At 42.3% G+C, this 17,938-nt stretch overlaps 1 non-coding gene across 1 annotated transcript; it reads right to left on the bottom strand.

Annotated features, from left to right (window-relative positions):
- Nucleotides 1-302: 302 nt before the first annotated feature.
- Nucleotides 303-374, bottom strand: TRNAD-GUC (transfer RNA aspartic acid (anticodon GUC)). The gene has a single exon. It is a non-coding gene; the product is annotated as a tRNA-Asp (tRNA).
- Nucleotides 375-17,938: the final 17,564 nt, after the last annotated feature.

The raw sequence follows: 17,938 nt of genomic DNA, 5'->3' as shown, positions 1-17,938 counted from the left end.
TTTAAGAAGGGTCCTCAGTAGCCAGAGTATGTGGCAGCTGGCCTCATAAAAGAGTGTGCAGCCTTTACTTGTGATAGAGGTAACCTTGAAAATGGAGCTTGGGAAAGTTTACATGTGAAATCTTCAAAGGCAATATGGTCCTAAGGGTTAATAAAGTGTCTTCATTGTTCAATGATTAGAATAAACCTTTAGTTAGAATAAACCAAACCAGGTTGGAAGAGACCTTCAAGATCATCACGTCCAACCCATCAACCAATCCAACCCACCCAAACAGCTAACCCATGGCAAAAATAATCCTGTGTCTCCCCGTCGGGGAATCGAACCCCGGTCTCCCGCGTGACAGGCGGGGATACTCACCACTATACTAACGAGGAGTTTGTGTGCTTCAAAAATGGCTAACTGTGGGTGTCATCCTAGATGATGCTAGACCACTGAAGGCAGGCAGTGCTATTGCAAGTCTTATGCTGTCAGCACTCATGCTTTTGGACATGTGAAAAACCAGACAATTGCAAATATATGTTTTTTAAATTTATTTTTTTTTGTAAATGTTTCAGGGCTCTGCTGGATGGTGCCACAGCTGGCAGCCAGTCACTAGTGGTAGGCCCCAAAGATCAGTGCTGGGCCCCGTGCTCTTTAACATCTTTATTGATGATCTGGATGAGGGCATTGAGTCCATCATCAGTAAATTTGCTGACAACACCAAGCTGGGGGCAGGAGTTGATCTGCTGGAGGGTAGAGAGGCTCTGCAGAGGGACCTCGACAGGCTGGACAGATGGGCAGAGTCCAACAGCATGAGATTTAACACATCTAAGTGCTGGGTTCTGCACATTGTCCACAACAACCCCATGCAGTGCTACAGGCTGGGGTCAGAGTGGCTGGAGAGCAGCCAGGCAGAGAGGGACCTGGGGGTGCTGCTTGATGGTAGGATGAACATGAGCCTGCAGTGTGCCCAGGCAGCTAAGAGGGCCCATGGCATCCTGGCCTGCATCAGGAACAGTGTGGCCAGCAGGAGCAGGGAGGTCATTCTGCTCCTGTATGCCGCACTAGTCAGGCCACACCTCGAGTCCTGTGTCCAGTTCTGGGCCCCTCAGTTTAGGAAGGATGTTGACTTACTGGAACGAGTTCAGAGAAGGGCAGCAAAGCTGGTGAGGGGTTTGGAGCACTAACCCTATGAGCAGAGGCTGAGGGAGCTGAGGTTGCTTAGCCTGGAGAAGAGGAGACTCAGAGGAGACCTTATTGCTCTCTACAACTACCTTGAGGGAGGTTGTAGACAGGCGGAGGTTGGTCTCTTTTCCCAGGCAACCAGCACTAGAACAAGAGGACACAGTCTGAGGCTGCACCAGGGGAGGTTTAGGCTGGATGTTAGGAAGAAGTTCTACACAGAGAAAGTGATTGCCCATTGGAATGGGCTGCCCGGGGAGGTGGTGGAGTCACCATAATGGGAGGTGTTCAGGAGGAGACTTGACAAGGTGCTTGGTTGCATGGTTTAGTTGGTTGGGTGGTGTTGGATGATAGGTTGGATGTGATGATCTTGAAGGTCTCTTGCAACCTATTCTATTCTATTCTATTCCTATTCTATTCTATTCTATTCTATTCTATTCTATTCTATTCTATTCTATTCTACTCTACTCTACTCTACTCTATTCTACTATTCTCTATTCTAAGCTGATCATCAATGATTGGAAACAGGTAGCAACATAGAAAATAATCTCTTTCTGGTAAATGGAACGAATGTAAACATAGTTGTGGAGTATAAAGCATTTCTGGCAAATGCAGAACTCTAGTGCCTGTGATTGTGGTGGTTTGGCCCTGGCTGGGGGCTGAATGCCCACTAAAGCTACTCTATCACTCCCCTTCTTAGATGGGCAAGGGAGAGGGGAAAGTATAACAAAATGTCTGTAATAAGATATAAGCAATTTAATAATGTGAGGCACAAGCAAAGGCCACGCACAGAAGCAAAAGCAAACAGATGTTATTATCTACTTCCCATCAGCAGGCCGTGGTTGGTTACTCATGGGAAGCAGGGCTCTGTGTAGCAGTTGCTCTGGAGGACAGATGCCATGGATGAATATTCCCACAGTTCCTTCTTTTCACTTAGTAGATATACCTGAGCTGACATCATATGGCATGGAATATCCCTTTGGTCATTTTGGAACAGCTGGCCCATCTGTGTCCCCTCCCAAGATCCTGCCCACCCCTCAGCATACTCTTGAGGTGGGGAAGTGTTGGAAAAGCACAGCCTGGGTGCTTGTTCATCAGTAGCCAATACTCTGGTGTGTTATCAGCACGCAGCTACAGCTCTGCAAAACACAGCACTGGGAGAGAGGAGAATTAACTCCAGTTCAGCCAAACCCAATGCAGTGATGAAACGGCAGCAGAGCAGATAAGAACTCCATCCATGCAGGTGTGCTGTCTCTGTCAGAAGGCCAGTATCAGCAAATTCATCTGTAGGAAGCAAACAGTATAGCTTTCTGTCCCTACTTCAGTTTGTTTGTGGGCTAATAAGACTTCAAGTGGGAATTATGCGATTCAGGCACAATATGGAACTGCCTGACAGATTGCAGACAGATGTAAGCTTGCTCTGCCTGTGCTCTGCGCTGAGTGGAGCTCAGATAATATATTCTGCTTCTCCGTCAGGGTTATTGCATCAAGCTCAGCATTGTGCTGATAATGCAGTCACATGGCTTCTGCATCCGAACTGCCTTGCTTCATACCAGCTTGAAGCAAACTTGCATCTGTCTTCAGAATATGACACAGACATAACCTTATTACAGGCCAGCATTTCTCATCCTGCATAATGTGGACATGCTCAAAGCAGGAAAGAAAGGATCAGAGGTTGTCTCAGGCTCTTTGAAGTAGTAGGGATTTGAAGATACATGGTAGCACATAGGCAACCTGGAAGGGGTTACAGTAAGTAGGAGCAGATGGTAGCTTGACTGACAAGTGGAGATGCTGAGCATCTTAAGTATACAAAGCTAACTGGGACCCTGGAAGCGGAAAATTGAACAGTGTATATTTCACACAGGCTTGTTACTATGGCTTTTCTCTGACTGGCAGATTACACCCGTGTGTGTGACTGTCACTCACTGTGCTTGTGATGTGTTCCCTAGCTGTAATCCAGAGCAATGGAGCAATTTTGATAACTGCCATTCCGGTACAAGTGCTTGGAGATCTTTCCTTTGGACATAAGATGTTTTTTTTGTTACAAAAATGGAGATTTTTATTGCTTCATAAATTGTAATGAGCTCAGCAAGCACCAGAGAGATGGCTGGAGGATGTCAGTAAGAATGCACCTACTTAATTATGAGCAGGAGAAAATGTGACTTTCTCATTTACAGTATTAGTCAATATTACTGTTAACAGTTAACTCTTAAGTGCTTTTTGCTTTGAATGTGGAACTTCAGGTAGGACCTCTTAGGGTTTGTTTGTTTGTTTTTTAAACTGAAATAGTAAGATTCTCTCATGTTTCATGCTCTAATTGCCCTATTCCACTATAAGTCCCATTTGATTAACATTTGGAAGAACTACCCATATAGCAGAGTTACCATAAAGAGAGAAATATTAGGCAGACTGAAATTTTCCCTTTTCCCTGAGCAGTACACACCATTCCTATAAAATGAAAATGGATTTTTCCACATTAGTCTTGTCCTGGTATGTAAATGTATATTCTTTCCTGTACAATGGAGATGCTTTGCTAAGCTTAAGCAGATTTGCTCGGTGTCAGAATGTGTATGTCTGCCACTTCCAGCTAATTTTCCAGATAAAAGGATGTAATAAGTGCAAACATTTATAATCCTAACGATTGCTGGGAATGAAAAGAGCAATTCTTGCTGCAATAAAAGTGTGTGTGTGTGAGGAACCAAACCACCAGTGAGAATAATAAACTATCCACTAGAATTTGTATAGTAACAAAGAAGGACACAATTTAGCGACAATTTTATTTTTATAATGTAAAGATGAAGTTGCAAACGTAGTTATTTTTGAGGCTCTGTATTTAATCAGCCATTTGCTGTTTAAAATGAATGCTTTCCATGCTTCATAAAGCTTGTACACAATTAAGCATTCTCCAGGACCTTCACTCATGACCAAAATGCCCCCACTGTGGTTACCATTGTGGCCGGATTTGCTCCTATGCCTTTTATTGTTATGAGATTTCTAGTGTCGAAATGCTGAATCTTTTCACATCCAGGTGACATTTACAACCTAATGTTTTGCTTAAACTAAAGGACCTTTTGCAATAGATGAAAGGCTGTAGTGTGTCAGATTATAAGAAGTTAACACAGGTGGTCTGGGACTGAAGAGTGCCTTCAGGTAGTGCCCTGCCAGATTGCTTATTACGTTAAACCATTTTCTTCTTTAGTTTTTGGGTTATGAAATACTTGAAGATAAGGATCTAACTTGGGATAATTCCTCTGAAAATCCAAAAAGACTTCTGAAGGCTCTGATGATTTTGCATGTGATTTATAAAGCAAAAACTGGCTTTTCATTTTTGTTTTAATTTCCTCAAGCCTCTGTTGTGGTGTCTCGAGCATAGTAGTGTGAATTTGTGGTTTGAAGTCTTCAAAACCACAGCGTAATTAGCAGTGTTTACTAACCAGCTGAACAAGTTACTTGCCACCTGAATACTGGAATGATTGTTTTCCCACTTAAGAGGAAGAGTGAAGGGTCCATAGTTTTATGGCATAGATTTTTTTTATCAACCATTAAAGGGAAAGTGTGCCTCATGTGCTGCAGCAAAGCAGACTGCAGTAGCAACTGTGCTGAAGATCCACTCTTGCTTCTCCCTAGGAAGTTGCTATCCACAGCTAGTTGCCATTCCGAGTGGCAAGAGATGGATGTCCTAGAGAAACACATTTAAACTTTTAACAATCTTACGTCAAGACCACTGTAAAAGCAGTGGATTTATTCCCTATCAGTTCAGCTAAGTACTTCACTCCCTCCCCAGTGCATACTCCAGCGTTTAACTACAATTAACCACTAGAAAGATTTTCCTAAATGTTGTCTTAAATCTCTCATGCTGTAGCATAAACACATTTGCCCTGTCTTCAGGCACAAAGACATTAATTCAGATTATTACAGTATCACAGTATCACTAAGGTTGGAAGAGACCTCAAAGATCATCAAGTCCAACCTGTCACCACAGACCTCATGACTAGACCATGGCACCAAGTGCCACGTCCAATCCCCTCTTGAACACCTCCAGGGACAGTGACTCCAACACCTCCCTGGGCAGCACATTCCAATGACGAATTACTCTATTGGTGAAGAACTTTCTCCTCACCTCAAGCCTAAACTTCCCCTGGTGCAGCAATAATGCTTTGAAAGACTCCCCACTTTCCCTATTTTCCTGTTTTTCTCATAATTCCTCTTGCCTTCCCTAGTCTTAGTCCAGATGATCTCCATCTATCCTAAAGCATGTGATATGCATGGCTGTACACAATACTCCGAGTGTTTTATGTACACCACTCCAGGCTCTATGAGACTCTCTTTATTCCTGAGCTATTTTAATAGAATAGCATAGAATAGCATAGACCAGGTTGAAAGAGACCTTCAAGATCATCGCGTCCTACCTATCATTCAACACCACCCAACCAACTAAACCATACAACCAAGCACCCTGTCAAGTCTCCTCCTGAACACCTCCAGCGATGGTGACTCCACCACCTCCCTGGGCAGTCCATTCCAATGGGCAATCACTCTCTCTGTGTAAAACTTCCTCCTGACCTCCAGCCTAAACCTCCCCTGGCGCAGCCTGAGACTGTGTCCTCTTGTTCTGGTATTTGGCTCTGAAGATAAATCAGTGAAATATGTACCTAAATGCCATCATGTAGAATACATAATAAAATATATCTAGGACAGCAAAGTAAGGTTCTGTAGGAATTTTTTGTAGGTTTTTTTTTAGGTGATTTTTAAGGGAGAGTTAATACACAGCTAAGACCTTCCAATTAAATTAAAATGTCAGGAACTGATGACATGTATGGGAATAGATGATGTGTATAGAAAAGGTGAAAGGTACAGACTGGCTTTGGTGGAAAGCTAGTACTAAGCAAACTGTGACAGCATGTAGGAGGAGTTATAATGTGCTCTGGAAGACCCCGGGGCAGATATGAGGAAGTAGAGTCTGATGTAAAAACAGAAATGAAGCTAATTGAGACTTGGAGAATTATTGTGCCGACTTATTTAGTACTCTATCCTTACAGAGCACTTCAGGTGATTATAACCTACAGCAAAAAGAATTAAATCCTTTAGTCTTACTCTAAACAAAACTAAACCAGGTACAGTTTGCATTGTGTGTTGTCTGTATTTTCAGTCCTTACTTCAAAGGGGGAATATCTAAATACTTGGAACCTTGGTTGCTGGAAAACAGCAGAGCTGTAGTGTAGAGAATAATACTTGCATTGCCTTGCATTAAGTGTTTACTCATTGAGTCATGTTTTATAATCAGGAGGTCCCTATGCATTCAGATGCTTACTTGCACCTCATATGGATGTATTCTAGGAGGTCCTAAACTCAAGCTTTCCTAAGTCCAAGTCAGGAGGGCAGATTCCTGTCTCTGTTACTGAACACTTGAAAAGGACCAGTGACCCTTAAGTCAAGGGGGTGAAAATTGTGCAAATAAGTGATCAGATGGAGAAAAAGTGATAATGGTGTTCAGAAAGGGGAAAACAGTGGTAAAAGCAAGATGTAGTCATTTCACTTTTCCTGGTTTCTTTAATGCAGAGCTATTTGTGGAACAGGGAAACATAGTCTAGAGGGACAGACTCTGACGCAGCAATAGTTTGCCTGAAAGGAATCCACTGTTTGCTTTTCCCAGTTCCATTCTCTCTTGCTTTCCTGACAGTTCACAGGTTAGTTCACTGCCATAAGAAACGGGTCATCTCAGCAGCACCGTAGCATATGGGTTGTCTCAGCAGCACTGTAGCAAATGCAGCAAAGCAGAGTGAGAGCATGAGCTTCTGAGCCCTGCCAGCTTGCTCCAGGCATCAGCCGGCAGCCAGATTTTCTCCTGACACAGCTTGGTGCCCATCACTTTAGTGGCCATTAGGGTGGATATTGCTAAAGAGCTTAATCTGTACCTGTGTTTAAATGTCTCATAGATCAGGAACCCTTTCTAATTTTACTCCATCTGGCTGTACTGTCTTTTGATTCACATTGGCCTTGAACCTTTTTTACCTCCTCAAAGTGGAAGCCTTAATTGCCTTTGTGTTACATCCCATTGTGATCACAATGTACGCAATTAGATGACTTCAGGCAAAAGCTGAATCACAGAATCAACAGAAACAACCAGGTTGGAAGAGACCTCCAAGATTGTCAAGTCCAGCTGATTACCCAACCCTAACTAATCAACTAGACCATGGCACTAAGTTCCTCATCCAGTCTTTTCTTAAACACCTCCAGGGATGTTGACCCCACCACCTCCCTGGGCAGCCCATTCCAATGGTCAATCACTCTTCCTGTGAAGAACTTCTTTCTAAGATCAAGCCTAAACTTCCTCCTGCACAGTTTGAGACTGTGTCCTCTTGTTCTGTTGCTGGTTGGCATTGGTGTTGACCATTGGTCTGCTAACTTGTCTGTTCTCATTTCTTGCATTTACTCCAAAAACTGAGCAATGATCAAAGTGGTTTTGTATTTCAAGGATATGCCAAATAAGTTTATGTAGACTTCTACCTACTGCCCTATATTTGTCTTTATCATGCATATCCAGTAGGCATATAGCAGGGCAGCCATTAAATGTGATGTTCAATACATATGGCCAAAGGAAGTGTGTTTAGAAAGCATGGCTAATAGTGTTGGGACAAATTCCATTTTGTTTCCTGCAGATACTAAGGCTGACAGACTGTTAGTAGCATGATTATTAGCTAAAGCAAGCTCCACAGCAATGCTTGAGGCAAAATTATAGTAATGTGGTGGCAGATGTAGCAGGAACAGCACAAGTCAGCAGCACCAGTTTGCCATTCTTTTTGCTTATCAGCAGAACATTCAAATTCCAGACAGAATCATTGGGCTGTGTGGTTTTCTTACATTTTCTTTCTGAATCCTTCCTATTTTCAGGTCTCACTCCTTTATTGACATCAGTTTTTCAAAGCTATATCTAGAGACTATAAATTACATTTTCTTGGAACAAGCATATGGGTAAAGGCAGATTTTTGTCAGGAAGGGCTGTTTGTTTTATAGCAGCATGAAATGTTCAGGTTCCCAACTGGTGTTGCATTTAAAAAATAATGTATGCATGTATATTATTAGTACTCCAGAAGTATGTTGTATAAACCTGTGTCCTGATGCCTATCCCTAGGACAAAATTACACTAAAACCTAAAACCTACCTGTGCATGTGAAACACTCTGCTCTTTATCATATTCCTCCTTGATAGCCTGAAAAAAGAGGAGGATAATGAGGATTTAAATACACACTTTTTGATCTGTATTCTTTACATTGACTACGGTCACAGCAATAGATTTTATAGGTTTGCTCAAAGTCAGCCAAAGGTGAAGCAATCTGTGCTATGGGACACATCCATGAAGAATCATGAAGTCATATTTCATAATGATGTATCTGCAATGCATGGCTCAGCCTTCACATTTCACAGGTACAACAAGTTATTAGAATTCTGTTCTATTTTTCACTTTGGTTCCCAACTGAAATCATCCACTTCACATTATTTAAAATTTCTTCAGTTGCTGCCTGGGTTTCCTGCTGCCCTCTCAAGAGTGGGTCAGTTCAGCAGCACCACTGTGACCATCTCCATGTTGTGCTGCACTGGGAGGAACATTAAGACATCATTCAGAACATGGTTAAAGTAGGACTACAGAGCCCAGGAAACTATTGCAGAAGGTGGGCGTGTGGACTTAAATCAGACTTTCCCTTCAACACAACAACTAGACAAGGTATTAGGAGTTACCTTATTTTTTTACTACTACATAAGTGTTGAGGAATTTTCTCCACTTTTCTAATAACCTGTCAGAACTCTTATTTTCTGCTATTAACCAGGGTGCTGGCAGTCTGGTCTAAAAGGGATTGGTCACATTTAAAAAACCCAAGTGCTAGGCTTATCTGATTTTGAAGTAAGCTCTGACAGAAGTGACTAACTAATGGATGCTCCTTAGTTAGAGGACATGTACATGTACTTGTTATTTCTTTCAGGATCTATTATTAGAAAATTTTCAGCCACTTGTGTTTATGTTTTTTTTTAAGTTTCTGGGCAATAGCAAGGTGCCAGCTATTTAAGATTACTAGTCTGCAAGTCATATGGCACCCAGTCTTCACCTCCTCCAGTCTCATTACAGCTTCTACAAGTCAATAGACTAATTTGGAGCTGTGCCTGGAGGAAGTCTTTGGGATGTAAGCACACACTTCAATGCTGCATGCAACAAGGAAGGATCTAGGTGGACGCCTACCTGCTTTCCTGAATTCACAAATCTGTGAGCACTTCCAGCTAGAGTAATTGCTAATGCTAATGCAAAGCTCATTAATCATGAATACTTGCATATGCAGCTCCATAAGAAATGAAGTGCAAAACCTGCTGTCAATCAGCACTTTAATCTCCAAAATGTTTGTGGAAAGCCACTTCAAGATGATATGAACATGTTAAAAGTGAATTCACCCTGAAACTTTGGTACTTAGCTGTGAAAGTATTTGCAGTGCTGATCCACCTCTGCCTGGCTTCTTTTAAAAAACACTGGAGCTTTATCACTGCTGTGATTTTTTTTTTCCTGGTTCTAAAATTGGTCTTGTAATAATAGACACGTGAAATTTGCTGACAGATTTCCCAGTGAGCTAGGATGGGATGAAGCTGCTATTTTAAGCACCCTTGTAAGAAAAGTGATTGGTAGTATGTGCACTGAGACCTGATTCAGCAAGGATTGGTGAAGGATCCCTGCTTCATGTTCAAGCTACAAGAAATGATGAAAAGAAGTTTACTTAAATGAATGGATAAGAATATTGTAAGATGTTTGGGAAAATAAATTACTAATTTTGTTAGCAGTAGAGAGCTGAGGATTACTCAGAAGAGTCCAGCTCTAGTCAGAGCCTCTGCTGATGAAAATGGGCAGAAATTCAATGAATCCAACAAGGATATAATGATTTTACACTTAGTGAGGATTTGATCTGACATGTCAGTGTGAATTTATTTTAACCACAATTTGATCACAACTGCTGTCAGTTGAACACCCTTACATCTCATTGTTCTGCCACAAAGACAAAACAGTTTTCTATTTCTGTATGATCAGTGTGAATGAAATGGGGGGAAATGTAGAATAGGCAGTTGAACAGGCAGTCTAAACATGGTAAGATAGCCATATTTAGGCAATCTAAACCCATGGTAGATGAGAAACCTCTGAAGATTATTTTTTTTTTTTAACTTAATGAGCCAGCTGCACCTGGAAGTTGGAATTGATTTTGAGGATGATCATCCAGATTAGCTTCCTAAAATTGCCTGGGAAAGGAGGAGGTTTTAAAAGAGTATTTAATAGTTGTGGTTGCTTTACAGTTGAGATCTGAAGTATACTGAGCTGAATCAGGTTCATAATTCTTTTCATTTGAAGCTGGATTTAGCTGGAGATTATCTCCTGGCATGGCATAAAGCTAAATATGATTCAGAAAGACATTCTCTATAATAGCTTCATTGGTTTTGTGCTTACTTAATTTTATTTTGTGAAGATCAAATTAAGCCAATTCTAATCCATTATGGAGGTGTGTGCACAATGAGCCTGGGGAGGTAGAAGGGGAAACCAGCCTTCAGACTGTGTGGTTGCCAGCCCTGACGGATTTCATACTCTCTTCCCAGGCTGGATGGAAAGAATGATGTAGCACAGCAGATTTTATCTGTATGTGATACTTACTGTTATTACAAGGGAATTTCAGGGTGTGGAGTTAACCCTCAAATGTCTCTATAACTGCCTGCACATAACGTGTAATATATGTTGGTGTAAAATACACTCAGCATTCCCTGGTTTTGCATTTCCCAGCATTTTTGTCCTCTCCTATAATTGCCTTGATCTGCCCATGATCTCTCCAGTGCTATTGCAAATAGCACTTCTTAGGCCTTCTTCACACCCCCAGGCTTTTTTCTGTCCTTCAGGAAGAATCTCCTTCAGCATCTTCCTGCTGCTCTTGTCCTGTGATGTTCCTGGCTAACTTTTATTTATTCCCAAATCCTGACTTAAACAGCAGCTTCATACCACTTACACCTTGGTGTTTCATGATCTAAAGGAGGGAAAGAGTGCTTCCTGTCATTCAGCCTTCACAGAAAACAAGGATAATCTGGGATGGAAGAGTTTAAAATGAGCAACATCCAGTCCAACATAAGGCTTGTTTATTGTTTGGGTTTTATTTTGGTTTGCTTTGCTTTGTTTTACTTAAAAGTGGGGTATTTTACACCTTGGGCTATCTCACATGAATGAGGTCTCCTGAGTTTAAACACCAGGAAAATGACGTGTGAATTATAACCTGCAGCTTTAGTACAGAATAAATTCGTTTAGTCTGAAAGTGTGTTTGGAGAGAAGAGGAAGAAGCAGAGTTCAGTGCTTTACCTCACTGAGTTTTTCTTGCAGTAAAACTACCATTCACAGTCTCTCTTGCAAACTTATTTACTTCAAAGTAAGGAAAACATCTTTCTTTCTTGGGAAGCATTGAAAACAGAGCCCTAGACTCCCTTTTCAAGCCCGTCCGCCTGAGCAGCCTGCCTGCAATTCAGAATCCCTATTTATCCCAAGGAAGGCAAAAAAAGCATTGCAAAAGGCTTTTCTAATATCCTCAGGTTTCCAGGTGTCAGAGGTCAGATTGCACCTGATCAAGGGTGGACATTGGGAGCCACATAGCTGGGTCACTGTTGTCCCACAGCTGACAGAGGGCGACCCCAATGCAGCTGCAGGCAGACAAAAATCACAGCAGGCATGTAGAAAGAGAGGGAGCAGAGTACACCCTGCCCACATGCACAAAATGGCCATGGTGGAAAAAAAGTATGTTGTGTCCTACCTTCAACAGAGCAACAAGGTCCAAGGATTCCCTGTGGTCTTTCCTGAAGGCTATGGCTTACCATCCTTGCTAGCTACTAACTATATATTTTGTTCTGTGTGTTGCCTTGCCTGCCAGAATGTAAAAGTCAAGCCACTATTTCTTTGTGTGTTACTGTAACAGTTTGGGCTGGGTGCCCTCTGCTGTGTTCATATGAGGGGTTACTTCCTGTGTCCAAAAGTCCAGCCCAGTGGGTGGACACAGGAACCTAGGTATTTCATCCCATAATTCCCTGTGCCACTATAAGATGCAGCACAGGGTCTGGCTCTTCCTCTTTCTTCCCTCTCTGCCACCCTGTAACTTGGGGGAGATGTCTCCCAGCCTTGGGCCTGGCTAGGCCCAAGGCTGGGGGGATGGGCAGTCTCAGATCTGGCCAGCTGAGACTAGCCTAGTTGGGGTGGGGGGTTGGAATGTGTAAGAAGAAGGAGCCCTGTGGGTCTTGGGTGTACCCTCAGGTGGGGATGGGATGTTTCTGGGTGTGCTTTGGGATTTCTTTAGTCACTGCACTTCTGGCTCTCTGTAAACATTCACCGCTTTCCGTTTAAACTTTCCACAACTTTTGCAATCCATTTGTCTGAGTCATTATTTTTGCCCGTGGTGGGAAGGGGGTCTGCCTCAACCCATCGCAGTTATTCTTTCTTTTTGATCTCTGAACACTGTAGCCATGAACTGCATTTTTAGTAACTGCAAGATTTAATTTTGTGCTGCTAAAAGCAAAAACAGAGAGGGAAGTTCATAATTATTAAAGGGGAAGAATAAAATCAAAACAATCATACCGAATTGCCTAAGATTCTTGGAGACAATGGTGCAGTTTGGGAAGAAATAAAATAGAAAGAGCAAGCTGTCAAAAAAGTACATAAAAGCGAGTCAAAACTGCACAAAAAGCCATGATGTTCCTTTAAAAAGCTATGTGTAATCACCAGAATACCTGACTAACTGGTACAAAACATGTTCATATAAGCATAGTAACTCTCCCACTGGGAGAAACACTGTGAGCCAAACAAGAATATACATGCTTTGAAAATACTTTTCTGGATTCGTGATGCTTGTCCCATTAGTCAGTCTGGTGTGCTTTCAACAGACAGAACACTGTTTAGCCTTGAATGAAAGCGACACACATAAATCAGAGAGAAACTAGAGAGCTGTTTTAGAAAATTAAACTTCAGAGACGTAAATATTAGGACAAGATATGATCCTGTTGGGGTCTGCCTCACAGCCCCCAAAAATGCCTCTGCAGTTCAAGCTACAAAGATGTCCATCATTTATTGAGCAATATAGGGCTACAATAATCTTGCAAAGGAAATAACAAAAAAGAATAAAGAACTGAAAGCTCTAGCACTCTTGCAAAGAAGTAAGTTTTCATAGCTTTCAAAATGCCTTTGACTTGCTGCTGTCTTTGTCTTTTCTGAAATTGAAATCCATTTTTCTGGATAATGTGCTGTTATTTTTGAGGTGAAAAATAAAACAGCAACATAACAGCCAGCCATGAGGAAATGAGGGATTCCCAATAAAGACTCTGAATTTTTGCTCCCCCAGTGGTCAGTGCCATTTGTAAGCAGGATAAGGGCAAAAAGCAAGAGCTTTGGGCCAAAGCTGCTACGAGAGACTGAAATCACCTCTTCCCTGTGTCCTGCTACACTGACAGGGCCCTTTGCCACAGTGCAGTAGAAGCAAATAAATAATGTGATTCCCCTGTTGATCTACAGTAGTCTGTGGTTACAGTGGTGGTATTGTATGTGGGGCTAGCATTCTGGGTAGCAGTGAGGGGCAGTGGGAGTATCTGGCACCATCAGCTACTCAAGGCTTTGGTTTTGCTGAATAGGACTGGCTCCACTTCAAATCCTCAAACTTAGCAAAATTTTTAACCCTGTTCTGAATAAAATGGAATATGTTGTTAATGGGGCCTGAAATATTGGTGAACTATCAAGACTTTTGTTTTCTGCACTCTGATTGATTTCTGGTGCCCAGCAAATGTAAGAAAAGCCATAGAGATGGAAGTGGTTCCCAAATAAATAAATGTGTGGGGGGGGGGGAAATCAAAAGGACAATTGATTAAAGACCTAATTCTTCCTTGCCCTGGCTGACTATTGTATTGGGTTTTGATAAGATGAAGTTAGTTCTCCACATAGCATCTTTCATAGTGCTGTGTTTGGCAGTGGTAGTTGGGTGTTGATAACACACCAATATTTTTGCTACTGTTGAGCCAAGCACTAAGCCTGTGCTTTTCCAAATTTCTCCTCAAGCAAACTAAAGTAGGCTGAGGGATGGGCAAGATCTTGGGAGGGGACATCTCCAGGCCAGTTGACCCAAACTGACCAAAGGGGTATTCCATGCCATATGACATCAGATCAGATATAAAAGCTCAGTAAAGGAAGGAAGTAGGGCAGCATTCATTGGTTGTGTCTGTCCTGCAGAGCAACCACTATGTGTATTGAAGCAGGGAGCAGCCCAACATCATCTGCTGATGGGAAGTAGAGAATAACATCTTTGTTGGCTCTTGCTTCCGTGCCCAGCCTTTGCTTTGGCTTTTCAGCCTATTAAGTTGCTTCTGTCTTGACTTTCAGGCCTTTGGTTGTATTTTCCCTCTCCCCTGTCAATCTGAGGAGGAGTGTCATAGAGCAGCTTTGGTGAGCATTTGGCCCTCGACCAGGGCCAAACTACCATAGCTATGTAGTCTAAATTTGCTCCAGATTAAGCCTATTCTGTTATTAATGAGAGCAGATGAAGTGGATCTGAAATGTGATTGTTATGAAAATTCAAAAATGTCTTTCAAGTGGTTATCAGAGGTCATGGCATGAAAGGGAAGAGATGAGTGACTGACATGACAAAAGCCTCACCATGGAACTGTACTGTGATAAATGGAGGAGCTGTGATGAACTCATCCACCAAAAAGCCACCTGAACTTAACCACAAAACTCCTTGAGCTGGGATCTCAGTTACAGATTTGAGCAAATGTTAAGAGAGGAAAGAGCAACTATTTCAAAGATTTTACTGGCTCTTGGCCTAGGTAGCAGATTTAACTCTACACAGTGGTCACTGTTGACAATATCTCCAGTGAAGCATCGAGACAAAGCTGTATCTATTGAGGAACATATCAATGGCTTTGATGCGTTCTTCAGCTGAGATGCAGACTGATATAGAATCGTCAAATCATAGAATTGGTTTGGTTGGAAAAGACCTTTAAGGTCATCAAGTCCAACCATTATCTAACTCTGCCTAAAGTCTGGTGCTAAACTATGTCCAGGCCAGGATGTGGTTTGCCTTCTTGGCCACCTGAGCACACTGCTGGCTTGTGTTAAGCCAACTGTCAACTGGCACCCCCAGGTCCTTCTCTGCTAGGCAGCTTTCCAGCCACTGTCCCAAGCCTGTAGTGTTGCATGGAGTTGTTGTGAACAGTGTTAAGGATCCAGCATTTGGCCTTGTTAAACCTCATACAATTTACCTTGACCCATCAATCCATCCTGTCTGGATCCCTCTGCAGAGCCTTCGTACCTTTAAGCAGATCAACAGTTCCACCCAGTCTGGTATCATCTGCAAACTTACTGAGGGAGCACTCAATCCCTTAATCCAGATCATTGATAAGGATATTAAACAAGACTGGCCCCAATACGGAGCCCTGGGAAACACCATTTTTGACCTACCACAATGGATTTAACTCTACTTGCTACCACTCTTTGGGCCTGGCCATCCAGACAGTTTTTGAATGAGTGACTCTTTTGTTGTTGTTGTTTTTCGAACACTTTTGGGTTTTGAAGTTGTTTCAGAGTATCTTGTCAGTTTTTATATGGAATAAGAGAAAAGGGTATCTGGGAAGTAGAGAGGCACCTCATCCTTGTTTGTCCTGGTCTTAATAGCCACAAAGGGAGATTTTCCACTTTCCTGAGGCAATCAATTTGAGTGCCTCATTACCCTTAAGAATTTCATAGTGAATATTGTATATGAGAACTGGAATTGATATTGTGCTGGCTAGTGGTTTATTGCAGTCTGATCTATAATCTCATTTTCGTGAGGTCCAGCATTATGCTCTGCAAACACAATGGGTGCACATATTTTGCTACCTGAATACATGACTTTGCCATCATTTTACATTGATTTAAGTACTAGTTACTTCCAGAATTGGCTGTCTCACCTTTTTCTTTCCTCTGCCTAAGTATCTCTACTTGCTAGCTCCTGCATATTCAGTCAGCCACATCAGCTGTGTTACAATCAAGTTTTTCTTCCTTCCCAAGGGCACCTATAGAAGGGCTGTTTCCTGGTGGTTCAGGTCCTTGGTCTAGATGACTGTGCAGCTGCAGGAGTTCTCACATTGGTACCATCAGCAATAAGAATATGCAGCTGAGGACCTGAAGGCATGGATTTAGCTTAGTGCCAGCCAGTTATGAAAGTGGTCCTTAGGTACTGCCCAGGTAGTCAGATATCACAAGCCAGCTTTCCCTGCCCCTAAGATGCATCACATCAGAAAGAAAAATGTTTCCCTTCTGTTTCTAAACTTTCATGTTGCTCAAAAGTTGCACATTTGCCTCAGTCTTTTTTCACAGATGCTAAGGTTGGGACAGGGCTTTAAGAATGAGGAGACATATTAGGTGGGTCCAGATGAATTTCATCTGCTCAGAGTTTTGCTTTTGACTTCAGTAGAGCTGTCTTTCATCCTGAATCTCTACACTGGGCATGAAGAGGAGGAATGGGGTTAGGATGGACATCTGGAAAACAGGCAGTGGGAAGACTTTTATCAACCCTGTGGTGGCCTGCTCAGGACTTTGTGGTCTCCAGTCGTGCCAGTGTGCAGCAGTCATGGGTGCAGCATTGCAGGGAAATAACAGTACCTGCCAACTGCAGGGAAATTGTGGTACTTGCCAATCTGAAGTTGCCTCATGGCAACTCTGCAGACAATGGGCAGGGCTTCATTCTGTGTCTTTGTGTTATGTGCTGGGAGAGCAAGACCTTTAGGACATCTGTAGAAAGAGGTCAGAAATGAGCCATAAACAGAGCTTCTCTGGGATAATTCCCTTAGTTTCAGGACCTATTCCTAAATGTGGTGTTTGAGTTTTGTCCTTCTTTTCTTTCATCTGTCTTTAGCTCAGCTTTTCACCACATTCTCCCCAGGTCCAGCTCAGGTCAAATGGGTGGTGACGCAGTCTTTCCTGTCTGTTCGGTAAGGTCCCCTACTGAAGTGAAGATGAGGAAAAAAACTTTCAAGGAGATAGAATTGTACTGCTGGATGAGAAAAGCAGGTGACAAGTGCAAACGTGGATGAACACTGCAGAGCTTCAGCCACAAAATCAACATGAATGTTGCCAAAATAAAACCACCAAAAACCAAACACCAAAACCCAAAACACAGCAAGAGAAAATGACCAGTCTGCAAGACAAGTTTAATTATCTGATTCAAAGTCTCCTGCAAAATAAAAATAGCTCTGAAGTTTTCTGAAGCAGCTCATCACTGCAAAAGGCTCAGAAACAGACAAAAAGAACTCTTTGGGGAAAGGAATACAGGAGAAAAAGAAATGGTGAAATCAGTGTTTTTCCCACTCAGTAGGTAAAATTAGACAATAATAGTTGAAGTAATGGTAATAATACTTTGCTGTATTTACTGAAATGGCACCAATCTGGACCACAATGCAGCTCTATAGATGTGGCAAGATGACATGGCCCATGTACCTGGCGTGGCCTGGATCAGGGAGTAACTTCAAGGAGTTCCCTGACACCCAGTAGGGTCCTCCTTTTGCATCAGTGTTATAAATCTACTTTTGTCTCCCTCCCTGCTATGCCCTCTGAGAAGCAAAATACAGTGTAAGGTTCCACACTCTGAAGCATGTTAATGAAAACTGGGCTTTTATAAGGATCCTTAGGACTTTTCTGGCATTTTTCTAAATTGGATGAGTACGTTACCTCAGTATGGCAATTAATGACAGTTAAATATAAGTGAAG

Source organism: Melanerpes formicivorus, unplaced genomic scaffold, assembly GCF_026170545.1.
Source record: "Melanerpes formicivorus ecotype bairdi unplaced genomic scaffold, bMelFor1.0.p_v2 SCAF_2, whole genome shotgun sequence".
Taxonomy (NCBI): domain Eukaryota; kingdom Metazoa; phylum Chordata; class Aves; order Piciformes; family Picidae; genus Melanerpes; species Melanerpes formicivorus.
The sequence above is the reverse complement of the archived record's forward strand: the minus strand, read 5'-3'. Positions and strand labels throughout refer to the sequence as shown.